The 19,097-nt window shown below is 34.2% G+C and overlaps 1 protein-coding gene across 5 annotated transcripts in view; it reads right to left on the bottom strand.

The window, feature by feature from the left end:
* The window catches only part of LOC129938749 (tyrosine-protein phosphatase 99A), a 771,051-nt gene that overhangs the window by 106,988 nt on the left and 644,966 nt on the right, over positions 1-19,097 (bottom strand). The gene's annotated exons all lie outside the window — the stretch shown is intronic.

The raw sequence follows: 19,097 nt of genomic DNA on the forward strand, positions 1-19,097 counted from the left end.
AATAAAATTGATGTCTGGAAATAAATTACGACACGCTGACAGGATTTAATTTATAACCGATTCAAAGGGGACCCTTTTTCTGATTAAACTATTGGAGGATCAACACTGCACTCCCAGTTGATGGGAGTACTCAAAACAGTAGTGATTCGAGTTATGAGTTGGATGGTGAAGGAGCTGGCCAGTGAGACAAGGAAGGGTTTCAGAGAAGATCAAGGTACCTTACCAACAGAGGTACATTGGTGTGAAAATTGAGAAACACCGATAAGTCTATTGAAGTTGCAAAAGAAAAAGGAGAAGGATAGTAAGCTGCAAATTCAAACAAATAAAAGTACGTATACGCCTCAGGGTGGGTCAGTGTTTTAAGAGTAAGATTTTGATGATGAAAAACATACATAAATGAATAAATTAATATATAAAGGTTATATATGTATATATACATGGATGTAAAGAGAAGGGCTGAAGTTTAGTCAAAAGCTAACAATGCGAAATTTCAACTATAACTTTAACAAACGTGTATCAGGATACAATTTGAAGACAATTTACAAAATAAATAATAGATAAAGTGTCAATGAGTACAAATCAGTAACATGAAGAAATAAACACAAAAATAAATAAGTTAATAAACGAATAAATAAATACATAAATAATTATATCGATAAACAACCAAAAGGATCGAAAGGCTGCGAGCTCAGATGGTATACCCCAAGAATTCTACAGATATGGTACAGATACTCTTGTTGTATCTCTAACAGCAGTATTCAACCAGATCTTTGAGGAATGAACCATCCCAAATCAGTTCAGCGATGCCTTTATTTTACCAATCCACAAGAAGGGAAGCACTGAAGTTCCCGAAAACTACAGAGCAATCTCGTTTTTGAACTCGTCATGTAAGATATTTACATCGATTCTGCTCAGTCGTTTAAATGAATGAATTCATTTTAGTTATCCGCTTAGTGAGTTCTAAGCTGGCTTCAGATCAGGATACTCCACCGTCGATCACATTTTTGTACTCCGCTCGATTGCAGACTTGTTTCTATCGAGAAATAAGAAGCTATTTGCATTTTTCGTTGATTTCAAAGCTGCTTTCGACACCGTTTATTGCAATGCCTTGTTTTACGAGCTTATCCAGATGGAATGTCGCTTAAGTTCGGTACAGCATTGCAAAATTTATACAAGGTCATCAAAGCCAATGCTTATCAGAATGGTTTCAAACGAAATCTGGAGTTAGACAGGGCTGTGCACTCAGTCCAAGCTTGTTTGCACTTTTCATTAATGATATAGCCGAAGCATTACCAGCAGGAATCGAGAACGCAGGCGTTAACATTAAAGCTCTTCTTTTCACTGACGACATTGTTCTGCTAGGTATATTCCGCAGTCCCTTCAGCTATTGATAAATAAGCTTGCTGAATATTGTAAAAGGTGGAACATAGTGGTAAATTAAAATGAATCCAAAGTAATGGTTTTTAGGAATGGCGGTGGAAGGTCGGATGCAAGTGAGCAATGGCACTATAATGGTGAAAGAGCAGAGTTGGTGAAGGAATACCAACATCTAGGAGTCTGCTTTACTAAGAATTTGAGCATGTTTTCCATGCTGAGATATACCAGTGGACATCTCACTGACAAAGCAATTCTTTAATAATAAGGAAATTACACACACTGGTAAATTCAGGGTCCTCGAAGCTGTATCGCAATCAGTTGTGTTTTATGCGGCGCAATCTTGGGGAGGTCGGAAATATGAACAAGTGGAAAAACTGGTCGGATTTTACATACAACGGATTTTCCACCTTAATTCGAGAACGTAAAACTACATGATCATTCTGGAAACGGGTTATTGCCTTTATTTATAAAAACTCTCATGCTGCAGGTCGATTGCATCCTCAAAGCTCTGGATATGCCAATTCATCGTCTCCCAAAGAAAGTAGTTCTTCAAACAATCCAATACCGAAGAGGATGGTATAAAGACTGGAATAAACTAGCCGAGCAGGTGGATGTTGACCTAAACTATAGGAACCTTGCGTCTTCGAAGCCAACTTTATATCGCCTAATAGTTCGTTTGGATGAATCCTCAAGAACACAATACACGGTGAAAGCCAAAAGCTACACTACGATCACCGGGAAAGAAACTACTTCCACGACAAATATACTATCGAAGAAAATTTCATGCATGTTCCGGCTAAGAGGAAAATTTCCTAATCTGAACTACATTCCTCAACGTGAGGACTTATCGATTTTAGTTTGGCAGATAATTATGATTCGACAGTTTCACGCGCTAATATAATGTCCTTCAGGAAGCTATTAGTTATTAAAATAATTATCAATGAATACGTTATGATTTTTCGATTTAAAATTTTCGAAAAATGCAAGTTAGAGAACAGCCAAAGCGATTGAGTGGCATAAACGATGATAAATAGGGCCATGCAAATTCGGAGCAGAAGACTAGTAATAATTATGACTAGGCATTTTTAGTATTGAGAGAATTTTAATAGCTATGATAACTATTTATGATTTCTTGGATATGAATTCCGAAAGTTAGTTTACTGTTTAAGTGAACCCCAAGGTATTCAGCATTTCATTTCCAGTTTGTTTCTATGCCGTTGATTAAGAGGGACTTACTTAGCAAACACAAGCAAAGTTTTCAAACCATTTTTTTCAACCTGACATTCGTTAAAATATTGTTGAAGTACATTCAAAGATGATTGCGAATTGGTTTCAATAATGGAACCAAGAGATACACAGTGTCATCTGAAATAATAGATTTATTGCAGTTTTGCAAAACAGAAAAATCAGCAGGGAAAATTGTAAACAGTGTTGGACCAAGAACAGATCCTTGAGGCACTCTTGCTGTACACACACACATTTGCGAAAGATTTTCGTTGGCAGAGACAATTGAAGTTCTTGATGACACAATTTATATTATATACACAAAGTGTGGCGATTCTAGTTTTTTGTATTGATGACATCTGTCAAATCTTTTGTTGATTATTCAGTTGTTTACACAATTGAACAGCAAGTTCAAATGATAAAACTTTATTATCAAAACGAGTGTTCGCTAACGCAAACACCGGTAAGTTCAAGGAACGTAACGCGGTCCGTGGAAGTATATAACAGAACGCGAGGCAATCTTTTCTTCGCCGTGCACAAGAAGTCGGCTTTTAGAGTCTTCAACTTGGCGAATTTTTCGTAGGGACTTGTTTCTGCACCCGTACAAGATCCAACTGACCCAGGAGCTCAAAGTTCATGACAACGCTAATTGTTCGCTGACTGGGCTTCGAATCGTTTCGAAGAGGACCCCAATTTCAGACGAAAAATCATCTTTAGTGACGAGGCGCATTTTCGGATGAATGGCTGTGTTAAGAAGTAAAATTACAGAATATGGGACAACACCAACTTACGCGAGGTTCACCAGGTTATAATGCATCCTCAAAAAGTTACCATTTGGTGTGGATTTTGGGCCGGCGGCGGTGTAATTTGTCCGTACTTTTTTTGAAAACGTCCGATGATAACCGTAAGAAATTTACGGCCCAAATTTGACCATATGGACCGCGACGACACGTGGTTGCAGTAGAACAGGGCTACGTGCCAGACTGCAAACGCCACGATTGGCATTTTGCATGAACGATTTGAGGGTAAGGTTATCTCTCGCAAGGGTGATGTGGATTGGCCACCAAGGTAATGCGATTTGACCCCGCTAGACTATTTTCGGTGGGGTTTATGCAAATAAACCACAATTGACCGATGCCCTAAAGATGAACCTAACACAGGCCATCGCTAAAATTCAGCCGGATCTATGCGGAAATTCAATGATCTATGATCAAATTCTTTTTCAATCTGTCACTAACTTGACGCAAGCGCCACCTACCAGATTAAAAAATAATAAAATTATTTGTTGAAACAACGTTTAATCTTCACAGGACGTATACGTATAAATTTGTAAATTTGTTTATTTTAATGAAAATTCGGTTTGTGTTCCTTATTGCTGGACAAGTGCATTGGTGTACCTCCAATATCCTCGTATTAAAGGATGAAAAGAAATGACTGTGTTCTCTGAGCTGAGGATGCACGGTTAGTCAATGCGTGAATGTACATTTTCGTCCTCTTACTCACTATGCCACAAAAAACCAATTAAAAAAAATTCAAAAGGATAACACTGTGACTGCAACTTACCACACAGTCTATAGAATATTGGATAGGGACACGATTTTTCCTCACTTTAAATTTAAAAATACAAAAAAAGAAAAACTCGACGACGGGTGGTCGAAGGAAGAAAATAAAAGTATTAAAACTCAAAGCCGCAACGCCCGCCACACTGAAAGTTAATAGTGCGAAAATGTACGGATTATTACGGAGAGATATTTTTCTACGTTCCACCAACTTTTTATCGTTGCAAAGTTATTAAGTTGGGATTTTGAATCAGCTTTGTAAATAAGTTTGTTATTTTTTTTTCGTTGCTTACATGTTGATTTAAATAAAAATGAAAAAAGAAAGTCCTGTGTCCTTTGTGTTCTTTTGCATGTACGAAAAAAAGAGGTCCTTTCTGTTTGGAAAGCATGTTCCAGAGATGAGTTTTAAGCATTTCATGACAGGTAAATTTAATCCTTTTTTAAGTTCGGTACACGGGATAAATTAATTTTGTTCCTTTTACTCTTCGAAGGTGGTAAGTTTGTGTTTGTATATGTAGGTGTATTGGGGGTGTTTTATTGATCATTTGGCAACACTGGCTTATGGATATATTTTTTCCCTTTATAATTAAAATTTCAATAAATTTATGTTTTTCTTTTGAATACAATAAGCATTAACATATTTTCGTATTTCGTCATATTTTGACAGTTAACATTTTTAAAGGTAGAAATGGTTTATAAGGTAATCCAACAGTGCAGTACAAAGGTAATGACGTTTTTATTATTTCAAAGGCCTTAAAGGTTCATATTTCGAAATATTTTTTTTTGTGCTCATTTGTGAATATTTTAAGAAAACATGAAGAGTATTTCAACTCGGAATCACTTAAGCAGCCATTTTTAGTTTTCGACTCTAACAATTATTGTAAACCTTTATAATAAGGAACAAAAAACATTGGGAGCTGTAGTGGACACAAATTTTATTTGGAATATTTCCCTCCCTCGAGCATTGGGAACGTAAATAATGCTTAAAAGCTGTAATTGCATATAATTTTTGTTTGGAAGAAATTTATTTAAAGGGGAACAAAAAATGTATTGTTTAAAATATAAAAGTAGATTGTTTTAGAACGAAAAAAGGTTTTACAATACTGATAAACAATTTATGAGCAGTAATGAACATTACATTTTGGTCCTTCGATCCGGACTCTCCAAAATTAAAAACATACAACAGACTGTTTCTAGGCTGGGAGTGGTGAAGTCAGAATGGCTTAGTTACTTAGAATGACAGTGGTTTGAAGGAGGTGCACATTGCCTTTGAATTCCTAAATATTAAAATGACTGGGAGAGACAAAACAGTTTTATCTCTTCGGTACAAATTCACAATTGAAATCCGTTTAGATAAATCCCAGATTTTGTTTAATCAACTGAGTTCTGCATTTAGCGTAAACTGTGGAGGAAACTACGTAAAGTTGGTACTAAGAAACATGCCTTCTATAGATGTAATTTCGTAATTAATCTTTTATCTCAGTACCATCAACTTTGCCTTTGTTTCAATTTGTTGCTGCTGCTGATGTAATTGTATGTCTGCTTTCTGTGACGTCCAGTGCTGTAGGTCTGGACAGTGTTAACCCCAAATTTTATTAAATATTTTGACAATTTTTTAAATCTTTTTGGAGTTTTTTCGGACCTTTGAAAGACATCAAAAATAAATCTGTGGAAAATAATAACTTATGGAGCGGAGTTTGCCAGTTCCTCTAAGCTTGTTTATATTTTTATTTGACTCACAGAAAAAAAGCAGTTCCAGTTGGTGACTATTTGTCGAGTTTTGTATCTACTTCATCCGGCGTTACTGAAGGGTCGATATTGGGTCCTCTTCTAGTCTATATCTATGTCAATGAATTTTCAAGTTCGATCGAAAACTGTTCTTGTCATGTGTATACTGACGACTTTCAAGTTAACTTCAGTTGTCCTCTTGGACTCAATGAGAATGTCGCTTTTAATATCAATGAAGAACTTGAAAAAATTCCAATCTGGTCTTCCTTAAATAGTGTTTTTTTAAACCTTAAAAAATTAAATGGCGTTGTGATTTCTAAAAAAATTCTTGATCTCTTTTACTTTCCCTCGATTTTGTTATGTTATGATTCCATTGAATACGTAGTTAACTTTAACTGCTCCTAACTTGGGACAACCATAAAAATGGGTTTAGATGCTTAGTTTATGGTGCCCTACATACTTTATGGGTAACTCAGTTTTTAAGACCAGGAAACACACACATGTAGCATCTTAAGTATTTTCGCGGGTACTGGCTCTTGCAAGGAATTGACAAATCGTCCAAGAGTAACTCTTGTCATTAAAAGTGCTTTCTCAAATTAGTCGTTCGGATTCGGCAATCAAATTGTGGGTCTCGCACACAGGAATGGTTGAGAGTTGTAAGTCATTATTCCCTAGTTCTCAACAGACTGTTGCGCCACCTAATTTACTACACACAAATTTTGCTTGCCAAGCCTTTGGTAATACCAATCTTAATATATGGTTGTGAATTTTATTGAATCTGTATTTATGATATCAAACCTAATGATAATGTTGCTTTAAATAATATTGTTCTCTTTTGTCTACGAAGATATGACTGTATATCTCATTTTGTCAATTTTTTTTTAAATTAAACCCGCCCTGGAACTCTCTCCCACTCGCCATTAAGGAAATCCAAAACACAACAAGAATAAAAAAGGCTCTTAAACATTATTTTCCATATAAAACTGACAAATGTATGAGCTGAACGTTTTGGTCCTTCGACCCGGACTATTCCTTATTAAAGATATACAAAAAAGTAATAGTGGGCAGACAGTGCGGGCAATTTAGTGAAAGTTCGTAAATGTTGAGGTCAATGGCCCCCAGAATGACAGTGATTTAATTTTTGGAACTGAAATATGCTTTCATTGTATCGGGTGCTTACAAATAAATGATATTTCAAAGACATAACTCTCATGTTTTATTTCCTTCACTTTATTTATGTCATTGAAATATATTTTTGTACACTTTTTTTTATATTGGTCACTCAAAATTATATTTTTATTTTCCAAATTTCAACAAAAAAATGTAATTCCTTTATATTTACTAAAAAATTCCTTTATATGAAAGACCACTCAGAAGGCAAATAAGTTGCACGCAACTTAAAATAGCTCCCGGTTTCAATGCTTGCGTTTGCTGCCTTAAGTTTTTAAATTTTTATCAAAAAATAAACATACATATAAGTCAAGATGTAGGTGAACTAGGTAAGGTAAGAAAATTTCATCCAGCCACTGCCACGCCCACTTTTAAAAGTTTTGTTCGGTAAAGTGTCAAAATTAAACTTTTTGTACATTTCCAAATTTATAAGAAACTTCTCAGGCAATCAACTTGTGATTTTCTTAGCTAAAAGTTAATACATTGCAAGTCGTTTTCACAATAAAACAATAATTTACTTTTATCTTTTTTAACTTTTATCGTATTGACTTCAATAAGTTTTGTTTTAATCTAAAAAACCACACATAGTTTTATTTAGAATAAAAATACGAACTTTTGTACAAAAATATTCTCTTAAATTGATTTTAGCTAAAAAAAAAGACTTATGAAACGATTTAAATGACTTTATCTGTGGCAAAATTGCTTGAAGTACGAATATGACGACCTTTCTAAAAAAAATAAGCTGAGATATCTGACAATATAAGAGTATTAGTGCATAATGTGATGCCTCCTCTGTTCATATTGACAAAGTACAGGCAATTTAATTTTGACATTTTTTTGACGTTGCGGCACCATTAAACAAATAGAATCCTCAAAATTGCTTCACGTACTTTATGGACATTTATTTTTGTACATGCTTTAAAAATATTCTGATTTTAAGGTTGAGTGTACACATTCTTAGTCAAAATGGTTGTTTTCTTCACTTGCTTTAGGATTTTGAATGTTCTATGAATATTTTATCATCAAGCTTATGTCAATACCTGTCAATATGATGACCGATATTACATATGTCAAAAATTTCTATTGGCTCCTAAGCATATGCAAATGTACATACATAAGAAAACAAAAGCATGTCATTACAAAATTTCATATAATAATCCCCAATCGTCTCATTTTCTATATTCGAGTATTTCAGGGCACGTTCTAACCATAACAAAATGTTATTGTTCGTCCTTACATTGAGATTAAAGCTGACATTCCCTTAACCTTCTTTAACTTGCATTGTTTAGGAGCCCCTTAAGTAAGTCTGCACATCATTTTATGGATTGGTACATTGTATCTAGACAAACCTCTCTCACTCTCTATTGAATATAAAGCTTATACTTATAACACGGATGAAATGTTGGTAGGCATATTGGTAATGCATTTTCATGAACATTATCATAATTTTATTGTTTTAATCACCACATTTTCACATATACGAAGCACGAATATAGTAAACAATAAACAACATTGATCGACTCGACTCTGATGGAAGTCACTGAATGGAATACTCGTCCTGGGTTCAACCAACCATTGAACTTACGGGCCTCTAAGGCAGGCGGTGTGAATCTACATTCCCTCCTATATTGACTGACTGACTGACGAGCATATAATAACAACTTTTGTCCTTAGGTTATATTTGTTGATTTAGTATTAATTTGATTATGGCCCTAGGACTTCCGACCCACCGACCGGCCGACCCTCGACGACAAGGAACAACCTTTTGTTGTGTCATTGATAACATTAGGTTCAGAAGAGGCAACAGCAGCATATCGACGAAGAAAAATGGTTTTCGAAAATTACTATTGTACATACATAAGTCAATTAGGAGCACAATCCCTTGGCTTAACAAATAATAGAGCACAGTTTTGTGTTTAGCATTTTAAATCTCCAAGTCCTCTTGTGTTTTTAATGAAAAACAAAGCAGTACCTTTAGAATATTCAATCACTTTCATTCTCTGTTTTCTTAAGCCCAGCCGAGCAAAGGTCTATATCGCCCTTCTGTATGTTAATGATGATGATATACTCCTTGGGTCAATCGGAGTAAAAAGGGGGTATCCTTTTTTAAATTTTCAAAACTTACCCGCTTTGGGGTTTCATATAAAGTATACAGTGTCCCATCACAAACCGCCCAAGAGTATACTATAATAATTAAAGTACACGCATAATAACACTTCTAGAATAATTATTATTTTCAAAAAACATGAGACACATCGTTCATCCTTTTGACAGTTCATTTCCGTTATGTATTTATATATATACACACATATATATTAACTATATCTAATTACTATCTAAATGAATAATTATAGCGTAATAGGCGCTATGTCGGCGATCAATACACGGTCAGGAATTGACTATGAAAACTCTTGTGAGACTTAAAGGCTCAAGTAAAATTTATATGTAGCTCAATTAAAGATTGCAAATGTTTATTTTCGAAAATCCCGCTATTTGACAGCTGTCATCTGAAATTTGGCTAAAATTGTGCAATAAACTCTTTAACAATACTTTAAAATTATTAAAACGCACAGACAAAATGCTAAAAATGTTGCAGTCACAGTTTGCAGAACTTAAGTTCCTTATGGTCGTTAGTACAGCTTCGATAAGCACCTTATCGATTGCGAATAGTGAAACAAGATGACAAATTTAAGGTATTGGGAAGAATCAAAATATTTTGAGTCACTTAGGAAGAAGTGAAGCCCGTAATTTTAAAGAGAACCATGTTTTGTAGATTTCTCACGGATCTCTGAAGGTAGGCATTATACAAACGGCATTGCAAAGTATTCATGATAAAGACCACTTTCGGAAGGGTTTTTAAAATTTACTTAACACCACCAGAACTTAAGTCGGAATTGGATACTATTGTTAGGAAAGACGTGCTTCACAAGCATCGACACATAAAACAATTTCGCAGGGACAACTTCTTATAAATAAATTGGGTGGCACAACAGTCCGTTTGAGAACTAGCGCCTAGTGACTGACAGCTCTCAACTATTCCTGTGTCTGAGTACTGTTGTCAGGGATGGAAGGGACCTACAGTTTTAAGCCGAATCAGAACGGCAAATTTGAGAAAGCACTTTTCATGAGAAGAATTACTCTTGCAGAATTTGTGAAAAAAACTTTAGGTGGCATGGGCAGGGATCGAACCCAAGACCTCTCGCATGACAGTCCATCGCACTAACCATCATGCATAATTCTTAAGATTAATTTAATAAAATACTTTTAAACATTGCAGCCTATATTATAAGTCGTCTTAGCTGCAGACACCAAATTTATTCAATTCTTTTGAGAAATTTATTATTTTTCTCGAAAATTTTTTAATCCATACTAATAATATAAATGGGAAAGTTAGTTTGTTTGTTTGTTTGTTTGTTTGTTTGTTTGTATGTTTGTTTGTCCGTTATTCACGTCGCAATAAAGCAATGTTATGACATGAGGTTTTTAGTGGAGGTAGTTACAAGACTTGAGCGTCTTAAACTACTACCACGGTAAAATATTAAATATTCACAGCTCATTCAGAAAGATCCGCCAGAAACACCTACAATTAGAGATTTAAAATATTCTTTTTGTTTAAGAACACTAATTAGTAGCATACCATTAGGTGCTACATCTTTTGGACCAATCAAATCCGGATATCATTAGGAATTTCTTATAATGATATTAACCACAAAACTATTCTTGAACTCTTTAAAAAAAATAGGTGATAGGCGGTTAAAACCAATACCAAGGGCTATTTGACAATGACGGAAGATTTGTGTAACTTGATACAGAGCAATTCAGAACTTATCTCAAGTGTTTGCCTTGATTTATAAAATAGATACAAAATATACGTAACGCCCATTTTCTCTGTCAAATAGCGGTTGTAGTACCAGAAAACGATGCTGTTTTGAAAATAAATCCAAAAATATTGGATCAAATAGTAGATATGAGGAAATATTTGCTAACAGACACTGTCATAGACTCAGAACCGAGCAGTTCTTATCCAGTAGAGTTTCTTAACTGACTTGAGCTGTCCAGTATGACTTCAGATAAGCTGCAGTTTAAATAAAGAGTGCCAGTAATGCTTATGTACTTAGATCCTACAGATTTACCATTCCAATTAAAAAGGCTTCAATTCCCCATTAAAGTAGTTTTCCTATGAAAATTCATAAGGCGCAAGGGCAAACACAAATATAAGGGATGGTCTTCCTTGCTTTAATTTGGCCGTATAATTTATCGGTCTATCACAGTTTTTCGAAAAATTCTAAAAGGTTAAATTAAGTAGCTGATTACAAAATTTGGAAATTTGCGATCGATTGTAGCATGGCGTGAAATCATGCATCGAACAGTACTAACTTTACTTTGAAAATATCAGTTGAAAATATCAGTTAACAGACACACTGCTAACGGAAACGATGTTCCTAGCCTCTTGATGAAAAATGGTCAACTTCACAATCTGTATCAAAGTTTCATTCTCACTGGATGCATTCATTTAGTTCAAAACTTGTTTTCAAAAACGCAGTTTTTGAGTTCACTGCATTAAATTTTGTTGAATATTTATCACGGGAAACAACTGTCAATGTTAAAAGAAACCATGGTTTAAAAATAAACTTCTAAAAGGCTTCCGCTGGGGCACCACAATCCAATTACACATTAAGCTTCGGTTAGGTTTGACGGAATGATGCACCGGTAGGCTAAAAGACATTTCACTCGGATCAATATAGATCTATTAAGCTTCCCCGGAAATGGTATGTATTTGGTAAGGTAGAGGAAAGTAAAAGATGTGTTAGGTTGAGCGCAATTCTCTGAACCATCCTGACGTCGTGAGAATATCAGAATGTTCTTGAGTGTTAAGGACGAGACGTCATCGCCACACGTCGTGGAAAAAAGTTTTTTTCCTAGTATCGTTATTATTCTTTTGGATAGGCATGGACATTCACAGAGAAAGCGAGAGACGTCATCCTACGACTTTTCGTCTTCGCATCCATCATCAATCAGATATGGTAATATCCATTCTGCTTATGTGGGTACCCAATGAGTGTGACTTGTTAGGATATCTACCAATACGAATAATTGAGTTTTGTCCAGCTGCAAAAGATATTTAAAAAAAATTCAAGCGTAAACCACATGTTGTTTGCGGTTTCAATGAAACTTTGGTGGATTATTTTATTCTCTTGATCAATTGGTTTTCAAAACTTATCAAGAATATTGATCCTTTTTTGACCAATTTGTCTGCTCTTTCATTTCCGTCAATGTCGCAATGCCCTGGGACCCAGCGAAGGGGAACTGAGTTGACTTTTCTGAGCGAGCTACTGGGTTCAAATCTTTATAAATAAATTAGGTGGAGCAACAGTCTGTAGAGAACCAGGGCCTAGTGGTTTACAACTCTTAACCATTCCTGTGCGAGTAATTGTAGCATTGGAGGGGACCTACATTTTATATGCCGAATCCGAATGGCTAATTTGAGAAAGCACTTTTTCATGACAAGAATTGATCTTGAAGAATTTGTCAAATCTTCGCAAGAGGCAGTACCCATGAATAAAACTTTTAGGTGGCACGGGCAGGGATCGAACCCAAGACCCCTTGCATGGCAGTCCAACGCACTAACCATCATACCACGAGTATTACAAAAAATCTTAATAAGGTTTTAAATAGTCTATTTGAGCTTCTAGGTATTAGGCTTCTATGATGCAAAGCATCCCTTTTCCAGTTATTACACTTTATCAGACATAGTGCGATTTTTGCCGCTAGCGAGACAAATGTAAATAGGGCTGCAATTTCTATAGTCCTCATCGCACTAGTAGAACCCTATAGATGCTATTTTTTAAATTGTTCTCATATTTTTATGATTGGTACCTTTTCAAGGGTTGGGCACCATACTAAACATGCGTATATCAATATTGACCTTACAAGGGGTGTGTAAATCCATAGAATGGTTTTGGGGCTTAGATCTTATCTTCTTGTAAAAATTCTGTGCCAGCTGTAGAAGGAAGGCAGCTGAGGTTTTCCTATATATTTCTTTTATGATTACTTTGCAGTTTAGTTTGCGACCAAATATTTATCAAAGATATTCAGGGCAGTCTATAATTGGAATGTTGCATCTTCTATGCATTTAGATTTAGACTATACCTTTAAGACCTAATTGTTGAAGTTCACAAAGTGAAAATATACATTCTAACTTCAGCATATGCAACGACCTTTAATCTTAGTTCGTCCAGGATTTGATTAACAACTAGTAGCCAGAGCTAGGAAGATTATACGTATACCCCACCTTACAGTGTACCTCTACACATATTAACTTTTTACTGTCACCCATTCAAACTTATTTCTATTTAAGTTCTTCATCTATTTTATTTAATTTTGTACGTTGCTTTTTTCTCAGTGTATTAATGAATTTAAGCTTGTTCTTCCTGCAGGTGCTTATTGAACCAACTGCCTATCATGTAAGCTAAAGCAGCTGTCTATTTTTAAGACCCCAGTCGAGATTGTTTGTTAAGATGGTTAACGCGAATGCGAACGCGACACAAACAAGCTATTCACATAAAATGTGCGAAACATTATAATTTTCTTTGCCACTTTATATTGCTACCACTGTTCGTGCGATGATGATTACTTCCTATATACATATTAAGGCCTTGCCAAGAGAAAAGGTAATTACATAATTTATTACATTTTCCAAAGTAAACATAAGGTTTTGGTTGTCGGTTGGAGGGTTTGGTCTTGGCTTGGTGATAGAGGAGCGCGTATAAATTGTTAAATTACTTTTATGAATAAGAATGACAGATATGACAATTCAAAGTGTTTGTTACTGTTTTTGGTTCTTATTTTAACGAAGATAGAGGCAGTCTTGTCTTGCAGTGTATGGGGACTATAATTTGAAAGTCGAAGAAGCTTAAGGTGTCATATGCTGTATATACATGTGTTTGTGTGTATCTAAGGAACAACATTTAAGGTAGTGGGTGTTTTTAAATTGGCAGTCAATTAGTGGGCTCTTGTTTATTATTCCCTCTTTACTTCAACTTGTTATGTTTTTGAATGAATACGTGGTGAATATGTAACAAAATAATATTCTATGGAGGGTTAAATAATATATATTCATAGGTACTTGAAAGTTTTGAAAACAAAGATATTGCGGGATGAGTAGGTAGCTGAATAGGTTTTTGTTTTTGACAACCATTAAGGTTCTTTTTTTTGTAAATAAATACATTTGTCATAAAGGAAAACTTGAAGGTTTTAAATCACTTATGTGGTATATTGTACTTGAAAATTCATAAGCAGTGTCAATTGCAAGTTGTAATTTGAAGTAGAAGGAAAACAAAACTAATAATTCTCAAGACTGTTTACATGGATTTTTTATTTGTGAAGTTTTTCTTTTTTCAATTAAAAGATGGAAATGACACTTTGTTCATAATCCTTATATTCCCTTGGAATTTCCAAATAAATAACCCTATATCTTGTATTGATTTTAAAGCATTAAAGGTCGTATGAGAACTTTAATGAGAAAATGAAGCCTTTTGAATTGGAATCTTTAAACATTTTTGGGATCCGAGGAATATTTACGTTTTTAACCTTTACCAACGCTACCGGCCGGCTATGATATTAACACCAAATTGTATGACACGAAGTCTTGAACCGTTACATAATCGAATGTCATCTAAATTTCGAATAAGCATTACTTTCACGCCTAATTTCAATTGCAAATTTGAGAGAGGGAGGTGTAAGTACTTCCAATAAGTTCAATATTACTATGCACTAAATTCCAAAAATCTTCAATAAGTGTCAAAAAGCCGGCATCGGGTTTTAACCATCTATCTCATATTTTTAATAGTTTTAAAGCATTTTTTCGTCCGTTAGTGTCATTGTAAGAAACAGGTATCATTATAATGATAGGCAAAGATGAAAGGTCCAAGAGCCAGCAGCAACCAATGATATGCTACTAATAGTGTTAAAAAAGAATATATTTAATATCTAATTATGGGCGTTACTGGCGGATTTGCTCGAATGAGCTGTGAATGAGATATATTAGAACGGTAAAAGTGGCAGGTAGCCACGTAACCAACTCCATACAAAAAATCATATGATAATATTGCTCCGTTGTAAAGTGACGGCAGAACAAACAAGCAAGCAAACAAACAAACAAACTGACTTTCCCAATTAAGACATCAGTAGAGATTATCTTATAATCTATTCTATGATACCAGTTTTTGGTATCCTACGACTACTTGGAGACTTTATCTTGATGTTTAAAAGCAACAATTTGAAATAAGACTGTCTTAACTCACCTTAAAAGCTAAGCTCTTTTGTTAATAAGGTTTGACTGTTGTTTATAAGGTTAAACTGTTGTTTTTATGAACAAAAGACCTCTATAAAAAAAATATGTAAATATTCGTATAAAATTCGGTACCCTGAATTTAATAGAAACAAGTTCCGATGCATAATTTTGGACGTTTTGAATGTTTAGGCTTTATTTTTAAGAAACGAAAATTAGTAACAAAATTGGCTCTACAATGAAAAAGCCAATATAAACATTAAATACACCGTAGCTCTGAAATCTTTATGAACTATCAAAACCGATGTTATAAACTCTAGCTTAGACGGAATATTAATTATTTCTTACAATTCTGAAAGCTTTCCAGTTTCAGAAACACATGATTTCTAAATTGAGCCGTAATCAGTTTACAATAGTTTTGCTTAACTAACAATAAAATGGTTATTATAGCTAGTTTGACATTTTAAAAGATTTAAGGGACTGTTAGCTTCGTACTTTGATCTACTAAAAATGTCACAAATTTACAACTTGGCCTTCGCAAATTAACCGGAGTAACGATGAAATTCAGTAGACAGAGGATCAGTGGAACTGAAATTTATCCATTGATTATCGGGACAATAAAACAAAGTTGCAGATACGCACTGTGACTAGTTAGAGGTGGAAGATTTATAAGTTGAATACTTTAAGCCTTTGATCATACTTAAGCAACATCTCATAAGTCTTCTTTGGACGAACTCTAATCTATTTATATGAACTTTATAATATGGTGCAAACAACCATACTCTAAGATATATCTTACGAATGAGTTTTTAGAACATAAGGATTACGAAATTTTCGAAAAAATCTTTTAATATTACCAAGATTCTTATTAGCCTATTTAATAATATAATTGCCATAAGGTCAATAAAAGTTCTTTTTGAGTCTAAAACTTATTATAAAATTATAAAATAATGAAAAATTAGTAGCATAGTTAAAGACAACCACATTTTTTACATTAATAAATATTACAAACATTAACGGACCAAGGTGCGTACCCTGAGGTACACCAGAGTCAATAGTTGAACATTTAGAACGTTCAGTCTTTAAAATAACGTTATATAACCGGTCTTTTTAACGTTCTTATGAGTTGGTTAAAAGGAATGCATTTTTACAAAGAGCCAAAAATGAACAGCTTTATGGATTAAAGGGTACAAATAACAGATACGACAAAAATGAATCAGAGAAGTTATCTCTTAGATTAGTAGATTTAATTTGAACTTCATTGCTATAGGATAGATTGAACTTCGCCCAAGCCATATTTTTTTTATTATTTTAAGGAGTTTTAATATGTTGATCAAACCACGGTGGAGTGTTACTAAAATGCCTCATTTCATTTCTTAAAAACAACCATAAGAAAATAACACCATTTAAAGTTGAATTCATGAATATTTTTACAATGATAACTTATATTAATAATATTTAAGTTTAACGAAATAGATAATATCCTCAATGGTGTCGATTTTCTTCAATGAGATTTGTATCTTCAAGTTATCCAGTTCAATCAGAATTATTGAAGTCAAAAAAGTACACAACGTCTAAAACGTTACGAAATTGGTTTTCGACATTGCTTAATTGATTTAGAACTCATTCCATAAAAAAAAAGGACTTCGTTGTATTTCGAAGCATTAAGGGCATGATAACATTGATATTTCGATGATTTTGCCCATTCTTGGCAGATTAATGCCACCAATAAAAAAAGTTTATCAGAAGGTTCAATTTTGCCATCTTTTTTTTTTATTTTTATTCTATTCAAATATCGTAATTGCTTAGCAAAAGTAAGATTTAAAATCTTATAAAGTAGCTATAACCTTATTTTACAAAAAAGCTGAGCAAAGATAATTCCAAAAAAAAAATTACTTTAATTATTAAAACTATGATAAGATACAAAAATTCAATGATTAATAAAAATGTTCATATTAATATAAAAATTATGCTTGTTGCGTTCAGATTTTGTTTTATACTATACGAGGTAAAGTGTTTCAAAGCTTAACCTAATTTACAAAATATTGACGTTCCGATGTTAAACGTGAGTAAGGATTGATTAGCCGATGAGATCTGTTTCAGGTCGCCTTGCTCTGTCGACACGAACGCAACATTGCTCTGCATCGCTCTTTAAATTTGCAGACAATTTAGTAGTAGATAAAAATAAATCTTCCCACTTAACAAAACTTCTAAACTAGTTCTGAAAATTCAACTTATATACTTTTCGAAAGGTAGCTGTCAAGCAGTCTTTGATTTATAAGTGTGTTATAAATCAAAAGCAGTTGTTATTTCATACCCGAAGAAGTAAACGTGGACTCAGAATACAAATGTTTAAAATCTTCTACCGACTGCGAACCTAATCAGTGAATTTAAAGCTTATGACAGGAGCATATTAGAAAAAAAGTAGGCACAAAAAGTAACCTTAAGGCATACAATTTTTAATTTTCTCAACAAATCAGAGAAGCTACTCAACAAAAACAAGCTTATACAAGAATGGGTCAAAAAGTTCACAAAATGAAAGGTAATTTTCAGTACAGAAACGGACTTTTCACATGGGACGAAAGTTGTGAAGTTCTTCAAAAGAGGCAGAAATTGCCAACTTCACCTTTTCATAACGGTAAATCTTTTTCAACGGATTTCTTTCTACAGATTTGGAAATTAAAAAAAAATCAGAAGGGGCCAAATCCGGACAATAAGGAGGATGTTTCTATAGACTGAACCTACATTTCCGCAAGGCAGCAATCGCAATTTTTGTGAACTGGTGCATTGTCTTGTAAAAGCAGAACACCTTTTGTCAATTTTCTTTTACTTTTTTCTATTATGGCTTCTTTTAAATTATGTAGGCTGTTTCCGTAGTTTTAGCCGCCAGTTATATTGACACCGTTTTTCTTCTATTCAATAAGCGAAGACCCCTCCGAATCCCAGAAGACTGTAGCCATGATTTTTCCAGTTTATTATGAGACCTATAATTTATTAGAGGGTGCTTGGTCTCTTTTGCGACATTGCATCGACTACTGCTTTAATTCAGGGTTAAAATGAACCCAAGTTTAATCCCCAATCACAATTTGGGCAATACCATCATCTGTTTTTCCATATTAGAGAGATTCAAAAGTCACTTCTGAACAGCTGAAAGCATGTTCAGCACCCACCTTACGCTGACGTTATACATGCAAAGATGATCATGGAGAATGTTTAACATGGGTGTAAGTGATACTCCAACTATTTCTGCAAGTTGTTTCTTCTTTAGTCAAGAATATTCAAGAACACGTTTCCTGACTTTTTGAGGAAGTTATTGATGCAACGGTCTCCTTAAGCGGGGATCTTCTTTTATGGACTCTCTTCCTTGTTCGAAACGACTACGCCACTTGTAAATTATTTTTTCCCAGGGCAATAGTCCCCGTTAACAGCTGACATCTCTTTCAAAAAGGTCTGAGGCGATTGTCTTGCTTCGTCAAGAACTTTATCACTGCCCGAAACTTAATTGTGTCCATTATATAAATTTTTTTCTCGGATTGACTTACTCACTCAGCACAAGCTCAAACACTAATCACCTGATTTGAACCAAGCTCAGCATAAATTAGCCTAATAAATGTCCAAACAATATTAGATGAAAAAATGTCTCCCAGGGTTGCTTCAACTACTCCATTTCACGAATTTTTTTACCCACCGTAATAATATCAATTAATAATCTTAACTGTTTCTAAATCGCTATTTGTTCAGTGAGAAGT

Source organism: Eupeodes corollae, chromosome 1 (assembly GCF_945859685.1).
Source record: "Eupeodes corollae chromosome 1, idEupCoro1.1, whole genome shotgun sequence".
Lineage (NCBI taxonomy): Eukaryota > Metazoa > Arthropoda > Insecta > Diptera > Syrphidae > Eupeodes > Eupeodes corollae.